Here is an 18166-nt window from a genome sequence, read left to right on the forward strand (position 1 = left end):
ACTTTCACCATCCTGCTATCAACACCAAGTCCCTGGTGATCCAGTGGTCAGGATACGGCTCCCTCTGCCGAGGCCCGGGTTCGAACCCTGGTCAGGGATTGCTCCTTACTACTTCTACTCACTGATTCCTACAGACCAGACAAGTATACACATAGTCCTCCAGTTGCCCGCACAGACTTCACTAACATGCCAGGTTCACAATAACCACAGTCATGACAGTAGGAACTGGCCTGGTGTACCCGGCCGAAAGTGTTTGTCTGATGCAGGACCTCCTAAGCGTTATTGCAGGACACTTGGAGGGTTTGGAATTGACTCAGCATCAATTGGAAGTGTCTACAGCAGAATTCGTTCTCCAGAGTTTCTCTGACTCTGCACTCAGACTCCTGACTAACTGCGGATTCTCTACCAAATGTTAATACAGTTACAAGAACTTTTGTCTAGTTTTCTTTCTGTGATGCCTGAACTCCTCAGGAGTACTACCAACATTGTTGATCCTGTTTTGTTCCATCCAGTTTTTAAAGTCTCTTCCTCTGTGCAAGGAAAAGTTGTTTTTCAGAGCTATCCATTACACAAGGTCTCTGAATCTGAACGTCAGCGGCATAGGGATCTACACCTCTGTCTTTACTGTGGAAATTTTGGTCATTTTGTTAAGGATTGCATTCTTCACAAGCCTGGAAATGGTTCACAATCTCAGTATCATAGCTCTCATGTCTACAAGTCATTTACAGTAGCCGATCCTGCTACTGCTGACAGGGGTATCAAGAAGGCTACTCAAAAAGAGACTTAAATTTATGACTGGGGTACTGTGATTTAAAAGACCCTATCACAAGTTGAGTGTCCAGAAAAGAATGTTCAAGCCATTTAAAGTCACAGAGGAGTCTGTCTCTGCAGCCCAAGGAGGGGCATCTGTCTCTGCAGCCCAAGGAGGGGCATCTGTCTCTGCAGCCCAAGGAGGGGCATCTGTCTCTGCAGCCCAAGGAGGGGCATCTGTCTCTGCAGCCCAAGGAGGGGCGTCTGTCTATGCAGCCCAAGGAGGGGTATGCAATGTTCAAGCTCTAGTAGGGGCATATGAGTCTTCTTCTCAAAAAGGAGTTTCTGACCTGTCAACCCCAGGAGGGGTGCTGGAAATAACAAACCTGAGAAAGGAGCAGAGCCGGCCTTAGCTATAGGCAGGCTAGGCATTTGCCTAGGGCATTCAAGCATGTCTAGGGGCATCCAAGCATGTCCCTGCAGTATCTCATGCTGAGAGGGACAGTCCGCAAACTAACTGTTACTTTCCAAATGTATTCAATCAGTACTTGTATACACTGCTGTTTACATTTGTCAAAAAAAATGCACACTGTGCCTTAAACTTCCTCCGCCATGCTTGAATGCCCCTGACTTGTGAGACCTCAGACAGACAGCAGAAGCCCAGTAAATACAATTCCTGGACCTGTGACATTTTTACTGACTATATAAGGTTATTACTGGATGGCTCCTTATGATACAACATGTGTATTTTGGAAGACTGCTTCACAGAAACCAGACATCACCTATACTGCTTGTGCACATGGGGGAGGGGGACCCTGCCATCCTGTGTGTGTCCCTTATCCCTGTGCAAACCCCAGGTGTCTGCAGGGACATAACATGGGCAGTGTTCTCCCCACACTTTATTTCCTAGTCAGTACATGCCGTAAAATTCCCCTGCCATCTAGCACTGTAACGTGGTCAGTAAGTTGCGTTGTGCTATTTCTATATGAAACATCAGTGCAGTGTGACTTTCGGACACATCAGACTGGAGGGCAGAGCATTTAGCTCCCACAGTATAAAGGAAAGGGCATGCAGTTAACGGGAGTAACAGACACCAGCAAACACACTGAATAGTGAAGAGAATGGACAGTTTCTACATGTTTGATACTGATCTTTTTGTATAACCAGCAAGTGTGGCAGTATCTGTGGCAGTATATGTGTATTATGGGCATTACTAATGTGGGGCATATGTGTAAGGTGCATTACTGTGTGGCATTATGTGTATTATGGGCATTACTAATGTGGGGCATATGTGTAAGGTTCCTTTACTGTGTGGAATTATATGTATTATGGTCATTACTGTGTGGCATTGTGCAGAGTTGAACTGGCTTACAGGGTAACCCCCCGGTGGGCCCCACTACCTGAGCGTTGCAGGTACAGATGCAGAACTAGCGGCGGAGCTAGGGGGCACCAGACAAAATTTTGCCTAGGGCATCAAATTGGCTAGGGCCGGCTCTGGAAAGGAGTCTGATTTGTCAACCCCAGGAGGGGTCACCAAAGTTTTAGCCCCAAGGGAAGTATCCAGAGCCAAGTTTCCAGATATAAATTTTTGTGCTACAGATGCAGTTATGAACTCCTGTTTGCCATCCTCAGAGTGCACCACCCTGTTGGCATACAGCAAGGTGCAGGTCCAGGATGGGCAATCTGAACACTTGGATTCTCTGGACTGAATCCGGTTCCGTCCGTGGGTCCAGAAATTCCTCCAGTTCTAGCCGGTTCAAGTTCATCCGGATTCAATCTGGTCTCGTCCACATGTCCGGTTCAGTCCGTCCTGGTTCCAGCCGGTCCAGCAATATTCCAGACCCAGCCTGGTCAGTCCGTCCCGGTTCCAGCCAGTCCAGCAATATTCCAGGAAAAGCCTGGTCAGTCTCCTTTGGTTTCAGCCAATTCAAGCATTCTTGTATCCAATTCTGTCCTACTCATCCATCTGAAGACTTCTCCAGTTTGTCTGTTTAAGCTCATCTGGACTCAAACCGGTTCCAATCATTGGCCTGAGTAAAGAACTTTTACTATCTAGTTCTAAAATTAAACTTCGGTCTGTCTCTGATTCTGTTTCCTCGTCTTCAAGCTCTCAATCCACAGCTTCTGTGGGAAACTATAATACCTCGCCTCATCAATGTCAGGATAATTTTGCTGTAGCAGCTAAAGTCAAGAAAAATCCCAAGGCTATTAACTTAAAGTCAGAATGTGTTACAGAGCTGGATACCAATCTGATTACAGCTTTCTCAGCTTTGTCCCTAAGCTTTCCTGAGCAACCTATTGTTCCATCTGCTGATTTGGATAATGGACTTCAGCTAATATTGCTGATAAGGTGTTAGGGTCTCCTGCCCTGTGCTGCCACGTCGTCATGGCAACCGGGAGACAAGTGCTAGCGGAGTAACCTGAGCGCAGCTAATACTCCGGTTCGGGTCTTTTGCTGTGCAGTGGTTATAGGCTCTGTGCACGGCAGGGGATCCGGTGCTGGTTTTTGTGCTCACAGTCTGTGAGGTCTGAGTGGGGCGTGGACAGCACCTGCTTTATAAGGCCTCTTCTCAGTTTAAGCAGATGCTGCTGAATCTTTGTTGGTTAGTCAGTTCCTGAAAGTTAGCCAGTACTGTGTAGCTTTGTATTTGTTTGTTGCTTACTGCAAATAGGCCTGGGGATTTGGTATTACACTCTGCCAATCCAGACCTAGCAGTAAGACTGGAGTCAGTCATTTAGCTTGCTGGGGTTCTGTTACTACTCTGTGAACTTAGCAAGTTTGCGGCTGTATTCTAAGACTTGCCTGTCTAATCCTGTCTCACTGTGCTAGGTGTCAGGGGTCAGTTTAGTGGCAGTAAGCTGAACCTGTGCACTGCAAGTGAGAATTAGGATTGTGGAGACTCTCCTTGTGTCTATCATTCCATCTCTGACCAAGGAGTTTACTGCCACACCCGTTGGTAACCCTTTAGGGTTTTGCTGTTGCCCTTAGCAACAGCATTTCGGGTTCTCTACGTATTAAAACACAACATCTTGCTTTTCCCATCTGAGCATTTCTAATACAAGGGAGATACCCAGTTCCTTAGCCTCTGGGCTTCTCTGTTCACTTTGTGTGTATTTTGTTACCCTATCACCTTCTGTGTACGTTATGTCATATTCCCCAGTCTGTCTGTGAGTCCATTTGTTTTGCATACCTATCCGTTCAGACACCAGTACATTCCTGCAGGCACTGGTGTGCATAACATATTCAGCAGCCTAATACTCCTGTTGAAATTTTGTGGGAATATGGAGCATACCGCTCAAAATACGTTGCAACAGGTGGTCGATCAGGTGCAGGTCCTGACTCGACAATTTAATGATTTGTCCATTAAAATGCACACCTCCCAGGCTGCTGGCGGAGCTCCCGCAGCAGCAGCACCTGCAGGGGTTAAGGAGCCGAAAGTAAATCTCCCGGATCGTTTTTCTGGAGATCGCTCGCAGTTCTTTTGTTTCAAGGAGAGCTGCAAGCTATACTTCCGGCTTAGGCCTCAGTCTTCTGGGTCGGAGATTCTGCGGGTGGGCATAGTGATTTCCTTGCTACAAGGAGACCCACAGGTCTGGGCATATGGGTTGCAGCCTGACTGTCCGTCGCTTAAAAGTGTTGATGCTTTTTTTACGGCACTGGGCATGTTATATGATGACCCTGACAAGACGGCCTCAGCCGAGGCTCAGATTTCGATCCTTAAGCAAGGGCGAAGGCCAGTTGAGGTTTACTGTACGGAGTTTCGGAGGTTGGCCCATGATACCCAGTGGAATGACCCAGCCCTGAGACACCAGTAACGAAGAGGTCTTTCTAACCAGATAAAGGACCAACTGGTACAATATCCCTTGCCTGATAGCTTGGATCAGCTCATGCAGTTATCCATCCGGGTGGATAGACGGCTGAGAGAGCGTAGGCTTGAAAGGGAGACTGAGATTTCCTTCCTTCCCAAGGGAACCTCAGACTCTGAGGAATTTTCCGAGGAGCCTATGCAGATTGGGGCTACCCGCCTCTCCTCGCGTGAGAAGACGCGGAGGAGACAGCAGGGGTTGTGTTTGTACTGTGGGAATAAAGGTCATGTTGTAGTATCATGCCCAGAAAAGCCGGAAAACTTCAGGGCCTGAGGGTGATGGGAAATATCCTGTCAGGCCAGAAGTCAGAATTTCCCAAAAAGACTTTTATCATTCCGGTGACCTTGAAGATCCTCGGTCAAACTGTCAAGACTGAGGCCTTTGTGGACAGTGGGGCCGACGGGGTTTTTATGGACCGCCAATTCGCCCTGAAACACTCTGTTCCCTTAGTACCCTTGGCATCGGAAATTGAGATTTGTGGGTTAAACGGGGAACCATTATCCCAAGGTAAAATTACCTCTTGCACTAGCCAGATTTCTTTGTTTATTGGAGCCACACACTCTGAAAAATTGTCCTTTTATGTGACTGTCTGTACTTTTGCCCCATTGGTGTTGGGGTTACCCTGGTTAAGGGCCCATAATCCTCAATTTGACTGGGTCTCTGGGGAGATTCTTAGTTGGGGTACTGATTGTTTCAGGAGTTGCTTGAGCCTTCCAGTCAGGCTCTCGCAGCTAAGTTTGCCAGGATTGCCAGGGTGTTATGCAGATTTTGCGGACGTGTTCTCCAAAAAAATTGCAGAGGTACTACCTCCCCATCGCCCCTATGACTGTGCCATTGATTTGTTGCCAAATGCTAAGCTTCCCAAGAGCAGGTTGTACTCCCTGTCACGTCCTGAGACTCAGGCTATGGCAGAGTACATTCAGGAGAACTTGGCTAAGGGATTTATCAGACCTTCACAGTCTCCAGTTGGGTCGGGGTTCTTCTTCGTGGGTAAAAAGGACGGTTCATTGCGACCCTGCATCGACTTCAGGGAATTGAACCGTATCACGATTAAAAACTCATACCCACTGCCTCTCATTTCGGTCTTGTTTGACCAGCTTCGTACTGCCACCATTTTTTCTAAGATTGACCTACACGGTGCGTACAATCTAATCCGAATAAGAGAGGGGGATGAATGGAAGACTGCCTTTAATACCCACTCAGGGCATTATGAATATTTGGTGATGCCTTTTGGGCTCTGTAATGCCCCGGCAGTCTTCCAGGATTTCATGAATGATGTGCTCAGGGAATATTTGGATAGATTCTTAGTTGTATACTTAGATGACATCCTAATCTTCTCCCATTCCCTGGAGGAACATCGGAAGCATGTACGCTTAGTCCTCCAGAAACTCAGAGACCACCGGCTTGGGGCGAAGCTGGAGAAGTGCGAATTTGAAGTTCAGCAAATCGCATTTCTAGGATATATTATCTCCCCAGAAGGTTTCCAAATGGAGGGTTCCAAGGTACAGGCAGTCCTGGATTGGGTGCAGCCCACTAGTTTGAAGGCGCTTCAGCGTTTCCTGGGCTTTGCGAATTTTTATAGACGATTTATCGCTGGATTTTCGTCTATAGTGGCGCCCTTGGTGGCACTCACTAAGAAAGGGGCGGATGTTGCTCACTGGTCTTGTGAGGCTAAAGCGGCTTTTGCCCGTCTCAAAAGGGCATTTGTTTCGGCCAAGGTGCTGCGACACCCAGATCCAGAGCGTCCTTTTGTGGTGGAGGTGGATGCCTCTGAGATGGGTATTGGGGCAGTGCTTTCTCAGATGGGAGTGTCTGATAATCGCCTTCATCCCTGTGCTTACTTTTCCCGTAAATTTTCGCCTGCCGAGATGAATTATGACGTGGGTAACCGGGAATTGTTGGCTATTAAGGATGCACTCGAGGAGTGGAGACACTGGCTTGAGGGGGCTAAGTTTGTGGTCTCAATTCTCACTGACCATAAGAATCTGGCATATTTAGAGTCAGCGAAGCGTCTCAATGCCAGGCAGGCACGATGGGCTTTGTTTTTTGCTCGCTTTAATTTTTTGATAACATATCGCCCTGGGTCAAAAAACATCAAGGCTGATGCGCTCTCGCGGAGTTTTGCTCCAATCCAGGAGACCACCGAGGAGCCGTTGCCCATTGTTTCCCCATCATGTATTAAAGTGGGCATTACCCAGGACCTCTTATCATTAGTCCTTAGAGCACAGGAGCAGGCTCCTCCAGACCTTCCGGTAGGTCTTTTGTTTGTGCCTCCTAGGTTAAGACAGCGAGTGTTCCTGGAATTCCATGCCAAGAAGTCGGCAGGTCACCCGGGTATTGCCAGAACTCGGGAGTTGCTATGTAGGGCGGTGTGGTGGCCCTCGGTGGCTAAGGATGTGGATCAGTGGGTTCGGGCATGTGACATCTGTGCCCGAAATAAGACTCCTAGTGGGGTTCCTGTTGGCCCATTACATCCACTCTCTATCCCATCTAAGCCATGGACCCACATTTCAATGGATTTTGTGGTGGACTTGCCCAAATCCTCGGGGATGACAGCCATCTGGGTTGTCGTTGACAGGTTTTCGAAGATGGCGCACTTCGTTCCACTGGTTGGGCTGCCATCGGCCAGACGCCTGTCTGAATTATTTATGCTGCATGTTGTGCGTCTCCACGGGTTGCCACTTGATGTGGTCTCTGACCGCGGATCCCAGTTTGTGGCCAAATTCTGGAGGGCATTTTGTTCCGATCTCCAGATTTCTGTCAGCTTGTCGTCAGGCTACCATCCGCAGTCTAATGGGCAGACTGAAAGGGTGAACCAGTCCTTGGAGCAGTTCCTCAGGTGTTATGTCTCCAAGTGTCAGACTGACTGGGTTGCTCATCTGTCCATGGCGGAGTTTGCCTATAACAACGCGGCTCACTCTGCTACAGGGATCTCTCCCTTCCTTTGTGTGTATGGGCATCATCCTAAGGCCAATTCTTTTGACCCCCTGGACTCCACGCCTGGTGGTTCCTCTGTGGTTTCGGTCCTTAGAGGTATTTGGCGGAAAGTGAAGAAAGCCCTTGTGTCTGTGTCATTAGTGACCAAAAGGGTTTTTGATAAGCGGAAAAGACCCTGCAGCTTCAAATTAGGAGACTTCGTCTGGTTGTCTACCAAGAATTTGAAGTTGAGACAGCCATCTCATAAGTTAGGCCCCCGGTTCATCGGCCCTTATAAGATCACCAGGGTTATCAATCCGGTGGCATTTCAGTTAGATCTGCCCCGTTCTTTGGGTATCAATAAAACATTTCATTGTTCCCTTTTAAAACGGGCGATTAGCAATACTTCTTCCAGTGGAAGACCTTCCCTTCTTCTGATACGTGGCCAGAGGGAGTTTGTTGTTGAAAGGATTCTTGACTCCAAGGTGGTTCGGGGTCGGCTGTCATTTTTGGTGCACTGGAAGGGGTATGGCCCGGAGGAGCGGTCGTGGGTGCGCAGTTGTGATCTTCATGCCCCCAGACTGATACGCTCTTTCTTCTCGCAGTTCCCCGATAAACCCGGTGGTAGGGGTTCTTTGACCCCTCGTCAGAGGGGGGGTACTGTTAGGGTCTCCTGCCCTGTGCTGCCACGTCGTCATGGCAACCGGGAGACAAGTGCTAGCGGAGTAACCTGAGCGCAGCTGATACTCCGGTTCGGGTCTTTTGCTGTGCAGTGGTTATAGGCTCTGTGCACGGCAGGGGATCCGGTGCTGGTTTTTGTGCTCACAGTCTGTGAGGTCTGAGTGGGGCGTGGACAGCACCTGCTTTATAAGGCCTCTTCTCAGTTTAAGCAGATGCTGCTGAATCTTTGTTGGTTAGTCAGTTCCTGAAAGTTAGCCAGTACTGTGTAGCTTTGTATTTGTTTGTTGCTTACTGCAAATAGGCCTGGGGATTTGGTATTACACTCTGCCAATCCAGACCTAGCAGTAAGACTGGAGTCAGTCATTTAGCTTGCTGGGGTTCTGTTACTACTCTGTGAACTTAGCAAGTTTGCGGCTGTATTCTAAGACTTGCCTGTCTAATCCTGTCTCACTGTGCTAGGTGTCAGGGGTCAGTTTAGTGGCAGTAAGCTGAACCTGTGCACTGCAAGTGAGAATTAGGATTGTGGAGACTCTCCTTGTGTCTATCATTCCATCTCTGACCAAGGAGTTTACTGCCACACCCGTTGGTAACCCTTTAGGGTTTTGCTGTTGCCCTTAGCAACAGCATTTCGGGTTCTCTACGTATTAAAACACAACATCTTGCTTTTCCCATCTGAGCATTTCTAATACAAGGGAGATACCCAGTTCCTTAGCCTCTGGGCTTCTCTGTTCACTTTGTGTGTATTTTGTTACCCTATCACCTTCTGTGTACGTTATGTCATATTCCCCAGTCTGTCTGTGAGTCCATTTGTTTTGCATACCTATCCGTTCAGACACCAGTACATTCCTGCAGGCACTGGTGTGCATAACATAAGGTTACAGAAGTTACTTCCTCTGTCCAGTCCCCAGAGTCATTTACCTCAGTCACAGACGCAAGTGTCGCAGCTTCAGGGAAAATTACTAGTGTCTCCATCCAGGAGGACATTTCAAATGATTTCTCAGTTGAGGATTTCAGTCAACTTCAGAAAGGATATTTCTTCATCAGTCTGATGTCCCTCAAACTATCTCCAATCCAGCTTCTGAGGGTGCATCATCAGTTTCAGATTTTAAGCTTTTGTCCACTGCCTTAGCACCTATTTACTTTGATGGAGATTTATTGCAATATATCGCTCTAGTTGATCGATTTCTCTCTCTGATGGAGTCAGATCCTTCTGGTGCAATAACTCCTTCCAACATTACTCGATTTTTGTTCCTGGCATTCAGAGGAAGAGATTTGGAGTGGGCTAACACACTTTTTGAGAGTAATGATCCTGTGCTCCACGATTTACAGACTTTTAGTAGTTCAGTCTTTAAAGAATTTAGTCCTAAACTCTCGGAGTCTGACTCATGCAACAAAAAGAATTTCAGTTCATCTTTGTTCAAACTACAACATTCTGATACAAAAGGAAGTTTGTGCTTTCCTTCCAAGGATAATCTAAGTATCCCTTCCCATAAGAATCCGATCATTAAAATTGATTATCTAGGTGTCTCTCCTAGCCCAATACTAAGTTCTCCGCCAAAGAATTTAAAACTCCAGTGCACTTCTTTGTCATCTTCAAACTGTGTATCTAAGGTAGATTCATATCTTCCATTAGACTTGGACTCAGACTCTGAATTTGATCCAGTTCATGATGCTACTCCTTTCCTGGGAGGTCCTATGTTTTCTAACGAAGTTTTTTCTTTACAGGAGATTCCGCTCTCCCTGGTCAAAACCAAAGGTTCCTGTAAGAAGAAGAGGCATCAACGAATGTCCTAAGTTCTTCTGTATGAATTTTTCAAGTTCCTCTAAAATTCAAGATTGGTGTCTGGAGTCCACCCTTGAAGAGGGGGGTACTGTCGCAATCCTCACTGTAGTTCTCATATTTGGAGACTTACCTCTGCCATCTCTGTCCTGGATCCTGCATCTTTCTGCTCACTGGGATAAACAGCTTGCAATACCATGAGTTTCCTGAGTCCTGAGTTCTCTGCCTGGAAGGTAAGAGTTAACGAGCTCCACCTGTGGTGATTAACCTGTGTGAATCTGAATTCAGCAATCTGGAGTTTAAGCCTAAAAGCCAGCGTCGTCTGTTCATTTGTAGAAGTTCAGGCTTCAGTGCTCTTTCGGCCTGCTAGGCCTCACTCCACATCAGAGCCTAATCTGGAGTACTGACGGGACAGTGTCTGATCACCTGACCTGGAGCTGTCCAATCCTGTGCCAGCCTGAGACTATCTGAATCACCTGACTCTGCTCACCATCACCAAGGACCAGAAAGTATAAGTCAGGAGACTTGAGTTGCTATATGTAAGATTAGAAGCAGAGCTCACTAAAGGTAACACTTGTACTTTGGTTCCTGTAAAACTATGCTCTTTTGCTATCCAGTCTGGATTACAGTTGTGTTACCATTGATATCTAGTATTCGTCTCATCTTAAAGCCATAGCCGTAGTATCCACAGTCTCGTCTTAAAGACACAGCTGCAGTATTCTTCAGTATTGTCTTAAAATTACAGTTGCAGTATTCCACAGTCTCATCTTAATGTCACAGCTGCAGTATTCTACAGTCTCATCTTAAAGCCACAGTCGCAGTATTCTTCAGTCTCATTTAAAAAAGCCACAGCTGCAGTATTCTTCAGTCTCATCTAAAAGCCACAGCCGCAATATTCTTCAGCCTTGTCTTAAAGTCACAGCCACAGTCATTGTTCTACTTACAGTTGCGTTTCCAGTTATATCCGGTACCAGCCTGGATTACAGTTGCATTCCAATATACCGGTACACAGCCTGGTTCACAGTGCGGTTCTCAGTCTCACCAGTAATCAGCCCCGTTCTCAGTCTCACCAGTAACCAGTCCGGTTCAATGTCTTCAATTCTTCTCCTAGTTCTGCGCAACTCCAGAGAACCTATTTCATAGTAACCTTGAGTACACAATCACCTACTCCTGAGACAGTATATCCAATTCAGTCTCACCAATACATTCACCATCCTGCTATCAACACCAAGTCCCTGGTGATCCAGTAGTCAGGATACAGCTCTCTCTGCCGAGGCCTTGGTTCGCTCCCTGGTCAGGTATTGCTCTTTACTACTTCTTCTCACTGATTCCCACAGACCAGCCAAGTATACACACAGTCCTCCAGTTGCCCGCACAGACTTCACTAACATGCCGGGTTCACAAAAACCGCAGTCATGACACTTTTCGTGTTTTAGTTTTGGTTCTTGATTGGTTTTGCCAAAACCACCTTTTTCGGGTTTTGATTTTGGATCTGGATGATTTTAGAAAAAATCACAAAAACAGCTAAAATCACAGAATTTGGGGTTAATTTTGATCCTATGGTAATATTAACCTCAATAACATTAATTTCCACTCATTTCCAGTCTATTCTGAACATCTCATACCTCACAATATTGTTTTTAGGCCAAAAGGTTGCACCGAGGTTTCTGGACAGAGGCGTATCTAGGGTAGGGCGAGTGGGGCACGTGCCCTGGGCGCCTTGGCAGGCCCAGGAGAGGGGGGCACCGCCGGCGGCCAGGGCATCATGCCCCACTCGCCCCTGTCCACCCGAAATGTGAGGGGAGGAGAGCGCACTGTCTCTCCCTCCCCTCACCGCAGCTGAAAGCCCTAGCAGCGCTGTGTCCGGTCTTCGGCGTTAGCCAATTAGAGCCTGCAGACCGGCTCCTGATTGGCTGCCGGTCCGCGAGCTCTGATTGGCTAGCGAACCGGCGCCAGACAGCTGCCGGAGACCTGGAGCGATGAGGGAAAGGAGAGGCGCTGCGCTCTCCTCCCCTCACATATCAACAACAAGCGGCCGGTGAGTGACCGGGGGGGGGGCGCGGTGGCACAGTGGGGCATGTTTCTGGAACCAAATGGGGCATGTAACTGGCACTGAGTGGGTCCTGGCACTGTGGGGCATGTAACTGGCACTGTGGGGCAAGTATCTGGCACTGTGGGGCAATGTATCTGGCACTGTGGGGCATGTAACTGGCCCTGTGGGGCAATGTATCTGGCACTGTGGGGCAATGTCTCTGGCACTGTGGGGCATGTATCTGGCACTGTGGGGCATGTAACTGGCACTGTGGGGCATGTAACTGGCACTGTGGGGCATGTATCTGGCACTGTGGGGCAATGTATCTGGCACTGTGGGGCAATGTATCCGGCACTGTGGGGCATGTATCCGGCACTGCGGGGCAATGTAACTGGCACTGTGGGGCAATGTATCTGGCACTGTGGGGCAATGTATCCGGCACTGTGGGGCATGTATCCGACACTGTGGGGCAATGTAACTGGCACTGTGGGGCAATGTATCTGGCACTGTGGGGCAATGTAACTGGCACTGTGGGGCATGTATCTGGCACTGTGGGGCAATGTAACTGGCACTGTGGGGCAATGTAACTGGCACTGCAGGGCAATGTAACTGGCACTGCGGGGCAATGTATCTGGCACTGTGGGGCAATGTATCCGGCACTGTGGGGCATGTATCCGGCACTGTGGGGCAATGTAACTGGCACTGTGGGGCAATGTATCTGGCACTGTGGGGCAATGTAACTGGCACTGTGGGGCATGTAACTGGCACTGTGGGGCAATGTAACTGGCATTGTGGGGCATGTATCTGGCACTGTGGGGCAATGTATCTGGCAATGTGGGGCATGTATCCGGCACTGTGGGGCATTGTATCTTGCACTGTGGGGCAATGTAACTGGCACTGTGGGCCATTTTCAGTGGCCACACCACTTCTGGTGTGTGACCACGCACATTTTTTTTCAGCGCGCGCGCACATGCTTTTTTTTTTTTTTTTTGGGGGGGGGGGGGGGGGCGCCATTTTCCATCTTGCCCTGGGCTTCGAAAACCCTAGCTACGCCTCTGTTTCTGGATGACTTTGCTAAGCAACACAAGTGTGCGGCACAAACACCTGGCCCATCTAGGAGCAGCACTGCAGTGTCAGACAGGATGGCACTTTTAAAAACTAGGCCCCAAAAAGCTCATCATGCAAATAAGAAAAAGAGGTGCAATGAGGTAGCTGGATGACTAAGCTAAACGACACAAGTGTGCCGCACAAACACCTGGCCCATCTAGGAGTGTCACTGCAGTGGCAGGCAGGATGGCACTTTTAAAAACTAGGCCCCTGGGCTCATTATACTATGAGGTGTCTTATCAGACAGAGTGGAAGTGTATTATTGATGCAACAATGGTTCTCTTTAATTTATTCTCATGGCTAATCTAAAACTAGTGTCTTTTAATGTGAAAGGCTTAAATATTCCGGAAAAGAGATCTAGACTCTTACATACATTACACACTGACAGAGCTGACGAGGTGATTATCCAGGAGACGCATTTTAAAAATGGCGCCTCCCCTAGTTTATATTCCCGCCATTTCCACTTTGACTGCTCAGAGCATAAAGGTGCATACACACGGAGAGATTTTGGCTATGAGAGATTTTGACTAACTTTTCCCTTGAACTGGCAGTAGGAGATTTTGACTAACTTTACCAGAGATTTTGTCTAACTATGCAAGAGATTTTGGCTATGGGAGACTTTGGCTATGGGAGATTTTGACTATCTCATTTAAATAAGGGGATGAGTGTCATATATAGGACGATTTTACAGGGTGGCTGGTATTTAAATAGCTGAAAGTTAAAAAAAAAATTTGCGTGGGGTCCCCCCTCCTATGTAAAACCAGCCTCGGGCTCTTTGAGCCAGTCCTGGTTGTTAAAATACAGAGGAAAAAATGAGTAGGGTTCCCCCATATTTAGACAACCAGCACCGGGCTCTGCGTCCAGTCCTGGTTTAAAAAATACGGGGGACAAAAGACATAGGGGTCCCCCGTATTTTCCAAACCAGCACCGGGCTCCACTAGCCAGGGAGATAATGCCACAGCCGGGGGACACTTTTATATTGGTCCCTGCGGCCGTGCCATTACCCCCCCAACTAGTCACCCCTGGCCGGGGTACACTGGAGGAGTGAGGACCCCTTAAATCAAGGAGTCCCCCCCTCCAGCCACCCAAGGGCCAGGGGTGAAGCCCGAGGCTGTCCCCCCCATCCGTGGCCCGGTGGATGGGAGGCTGATAGCCTTTCAATAGTAATATTGTTCTTTACAGGAGGCCTACAGGTCCCAGCAAGCCTGCCCCAGCATGTTGGCACTTGGAGAACCACAAGTGCCAGCATGCCCGGACATAAAGGGCCCGCTGGCACCTGTAGTCCACCTGTAAAGAAAATATAAAAAGAAAACACAACACATTCTTTTAAAAATCCTTTATTAAACTGGGTCTTCACCTGGGGGCGGCGGCCTTTAAGCTCTTTTGCATGGCCGCCGCCTTCCCAGGGCTTCCGGCGTCTTCACCTGGGGGGGCGCCACCTCCCCAGGGCTTCTGGGGTCTTGCTCCGGCGTCTTCACCTGGTGGGCGGCGGCTGCTAAGCTCTTTTGCATAGCCGCCGCCCATCCAGGACTTTCACGGCGTCTTCAGGAGCTCTTCTACGCTCCTCCTCCGCCGTCGGACTGAAAGCCGCTGCCTCGCGCTGACTTATATAAGTCAGCGGGAGGGGGCGGGGCGATGACGCGGCGAGCCGTGATTGGCTCGCGGCGGCCATCTTGAATTTCAAAAATGACGCTGAGGCGCCATTTTTGAAACTGGTACCGCTCCGCTGCCAAACTCTGCAATAGAAAGGTAAATTTCCCCCGCCCGCACCGCTGCCGCAACCCGCCGCCGCCGCCCGCACCGCCCACACCGCAACCCGCCGCCGCAACCCGCCGTCGCCCACACCGCCACCGCAACCCGCCGCCGCCCGCACCGCCGCCGCCCGCACCACCGCCGCCTGCACATCGCTATCGCTGGGCAAAATCGCTGGCCTCTTAAAGTGTTAGCGATTTTGCCTAACTTTTGCAGCGACATAGTCAAAATTGACTTGCCTGCACTGACTATTTTTCCCAGCGATAGCGACCTAGCGGGGACGCGCATCGCTATCGCTGGCTGTGTACACACGGAGCGATCTGCACTAACTTTCTGAGCGATTTTAACTATATAGTCAAAATCGCTCAGTTATATCGCTCCGTGTGTATGCACCTTAAGACTAAAGGTGTTGCTGTTCTGTTTGCCAAACACATTAGATTGAATGATATATCTGTAATTCCGATAGGCGAAGGGTGAGGATAACTAGTAAAGGCTACTATTGCTAACCAAATTTTTACATTTATTAACCTCTACCTTCCCAACCAGGGCCAGCTACAATTCCTGAGGGAAGCCTTAGAACAGATTGAACAAAACATAGACGGTGTGCTAGTAGTCGGTGGGGATCTTAACTGGGTATTGGAACCTTCTATAGACACCTCTACTGGGACACCTTGAACCCCTCTAAAGAATATAATCAAATTTCGTTTGGTACTACATGATTTCCAATTAATAGACTCCTGGCGTCTATTATACCGTAAGGATAGAGACTATACATTTTATTCACATCCACATAACTCTTATACACAATACACATATAGATTATTTGTGTGTAAGCCACGAATGTCTTGATCTCCTGGTAGATGCCACTATTGGCCAAATTGTCGGCTCTGATCATGCCCCTATTACTCTTGTTTTATCCCCACGCCATTCCCCTCCACGTCAATGGAGTTGGCATTTTAATGAACAATTTCTTTGAGACACGGACTGCCAAGCCCAGCTAGAGAAAACTATAGCTGACTATATTGCCCTAAATTTGACTGACGATGTTTCCCCAGTGACATTGTGGGAGGCTCATAAATGTGTGGTTAGGGGCCAATGTATCCAAATGGGATCCCGCCTTAAAAAGCAAAAATCTGAATGTCATACTGCCCTGCTTGCTAAAATTTTGGCGTTAGTATTGACACATAAGTCCACACTAGCTTCTGACACATTGGCAGAGCTACAACAAAGCACGGTCCTCTCTTAATAGCTTACTGAATGAGGGCACTCATAGAGCTTACCGTTGCTGTCATCACAAATATCACAGATGGGGTAATAAACCTGGGAAATTACTTGCACGAGGTCTCCATGCCCAGAGATCTCTGACATACATAAAAGAGATCAAAGATCGTAATGGTTACTCAGGTTACTGATAAAATGATAGCTCATATTTTCCATTCATATTATACAGACCTATATAATTTGACGTCAAAGCGCCCCCTTGCTGAACAGACAGTACATGAGACTGCAGTAAAAGACTTTTTAGAGTAGATTAAATTTCCTGCACTTCCTGAGGAAGTGTCGTTAGTTCTGGAAGAACCCTTTACAGACAATGAACTTTTGAGTGCTCTTAAATTTTCCCCATCAGGCAAGAGCCCGGGTCTTGACGGCTTTCCCATAACATATTCTAAAAGGTTTCAGGACAAGCTTCTTCCTCTCTTGCTCCGTGCATGTAACGCTGTCTCCTTAGATACCCCTTTCTCTATTCAATCCCTAGGAGCACATATCACTGTCATACCTAAAGACAGCAAAGATCCGTCTTTGCCGTCTAGTTATAGACCAATCTCCTTGCTAAATGTTGATATAAAGTTATATGCCAAACACATGGCCAACCGTCTGAGCTCATTAATACCAAAGGTGATATACTGTACCCAGATCAGGTGGGCATTGTTCAAGGAAGAGTGGCCAGAGATAATACCATAAGGGTGATTTACCTGATAGCTTATGCCCAGTCAGTTGGGGCCCCCATGATACTTCTTTCTACAGATGCCGAGAAAGCCTTTGATCGGGTGGATTGGGTTTTTATGGAGGCGGTACTGCAACGCCTGGGCTTAGGCAAAATCTTTTTGCAAAACATCCTTGCACTATGGCCCTCATTCTGAGATGATCACTCACTAGCTACTTTTAGAAGCCATGCAAATGCATTGTTGCCGCCCACATGGGAGTGTTTTTTCGCTTTGCAAGTGTGCGATCGCATGTGCAGCCGAGCGGTACAAAAACATTTTGTGCAAAAACAAGACCAGCCCTATAGTTACTTATCCTGTGCGATGATTCTAGTGATGGAGGTCCCCGAATTGACGTCAGATACCCGCCCTGCAAAAGCCTGGTCATACCTGCGTTTTCCCTACCACTCCCTGAAAACGCTCAGTTGACACCCATAAACGCCCTCTTCCTGTCAATCTCCTTGTGATTGGCTGTGCGAATGGTTTTGTCGCTAGAAGCATTGCACAGCAACGATGCTCTTTGTACCCGTACGACACGCGTGCGCATTGTGGCACATATGCATGCGCAGTTATGCCATTTTTTACCTGATCGCTGCGAAAATCGGCAGCGAGCGATCAACTCGGAATGACGCCCTATATCAGAAGCGTATAGCACAGGTTAGGATAAATGGTTTGCTCTCTGACCCAATAACCATATCGAATGGGACTCGACAGGGCTGTCCACTTTCACCATTGATATTCGTTTTATGTATGGAGGCTTTAGCTAGAGCTATTAGAATGAACCCTGACATCACGGAACTGAAAGTGGGTGATAATGACCATCGCATGCTCTCTTTGCAGATGATCTCTTGGCAGTTATTACAAATCCTGCCGTATCACTGTCTAATCTTATGAAGGAGTTCTCACGCTTTGGGACACTCTCTAACTTCAAAATTAATTACACCAAATCAACGGCACTTAACATTTCTCTACCTGTGGAATCAGTCTCCCCTCTAAGCACTGCGTTTCCTTTGACATGGCATCCCAATCATATCAAATATTTAGGCATTTATCTACCCTCTTTTCTTTCTACAACCGTGACTATTAACAATACACCCTTATTACGAAAACTGCGCCAGGAGATGACTCAAGGGCTTACACAAAAGTTTTCCAGGCTGGGCCGTATAAATATCATAAAAATGAATATATTACCTAAGTTGTTATACCTTTTTCAGACTATTCCATAGAAACTTCCTCCTCAGTTCTTAGCCGAAACACATAAAGCAATTAGTCACTTTGTTTGGGGTTGGCAGGAAACCC

At 47.9% G+C, this 18166-nt stretch overlaps 1 long non-coding RNA gene across 1 annotated transcript in view; it reads left to right on the plus strand.

The window, feature by feature from the left end:
* The window catches only part of LOC134965115 (uncharacterized), a 66124-nt gene that overhangs the window by 19379 nt on the left and 28579 nt on the right, over positions 1-18166 (plus strand). The window lies entirely within an intron of this gene.

The sequence above is a fragment of the Pseudophryne corroboree genome, chromosome 10 (genome assembly GCF_028390025.1).
Source record: "Pseudophryne corroboree isolate aPseCor3 chromosome 10, aPseCor3.hap2, whole genome shotgun sequence".
NCBI classification, from domain to species: Eukaryota; Metazoa; Chordata; class Amphibia; order Anura; family Myobatrachidae; genus Pseudophryne; species Pseudophryne corroboree.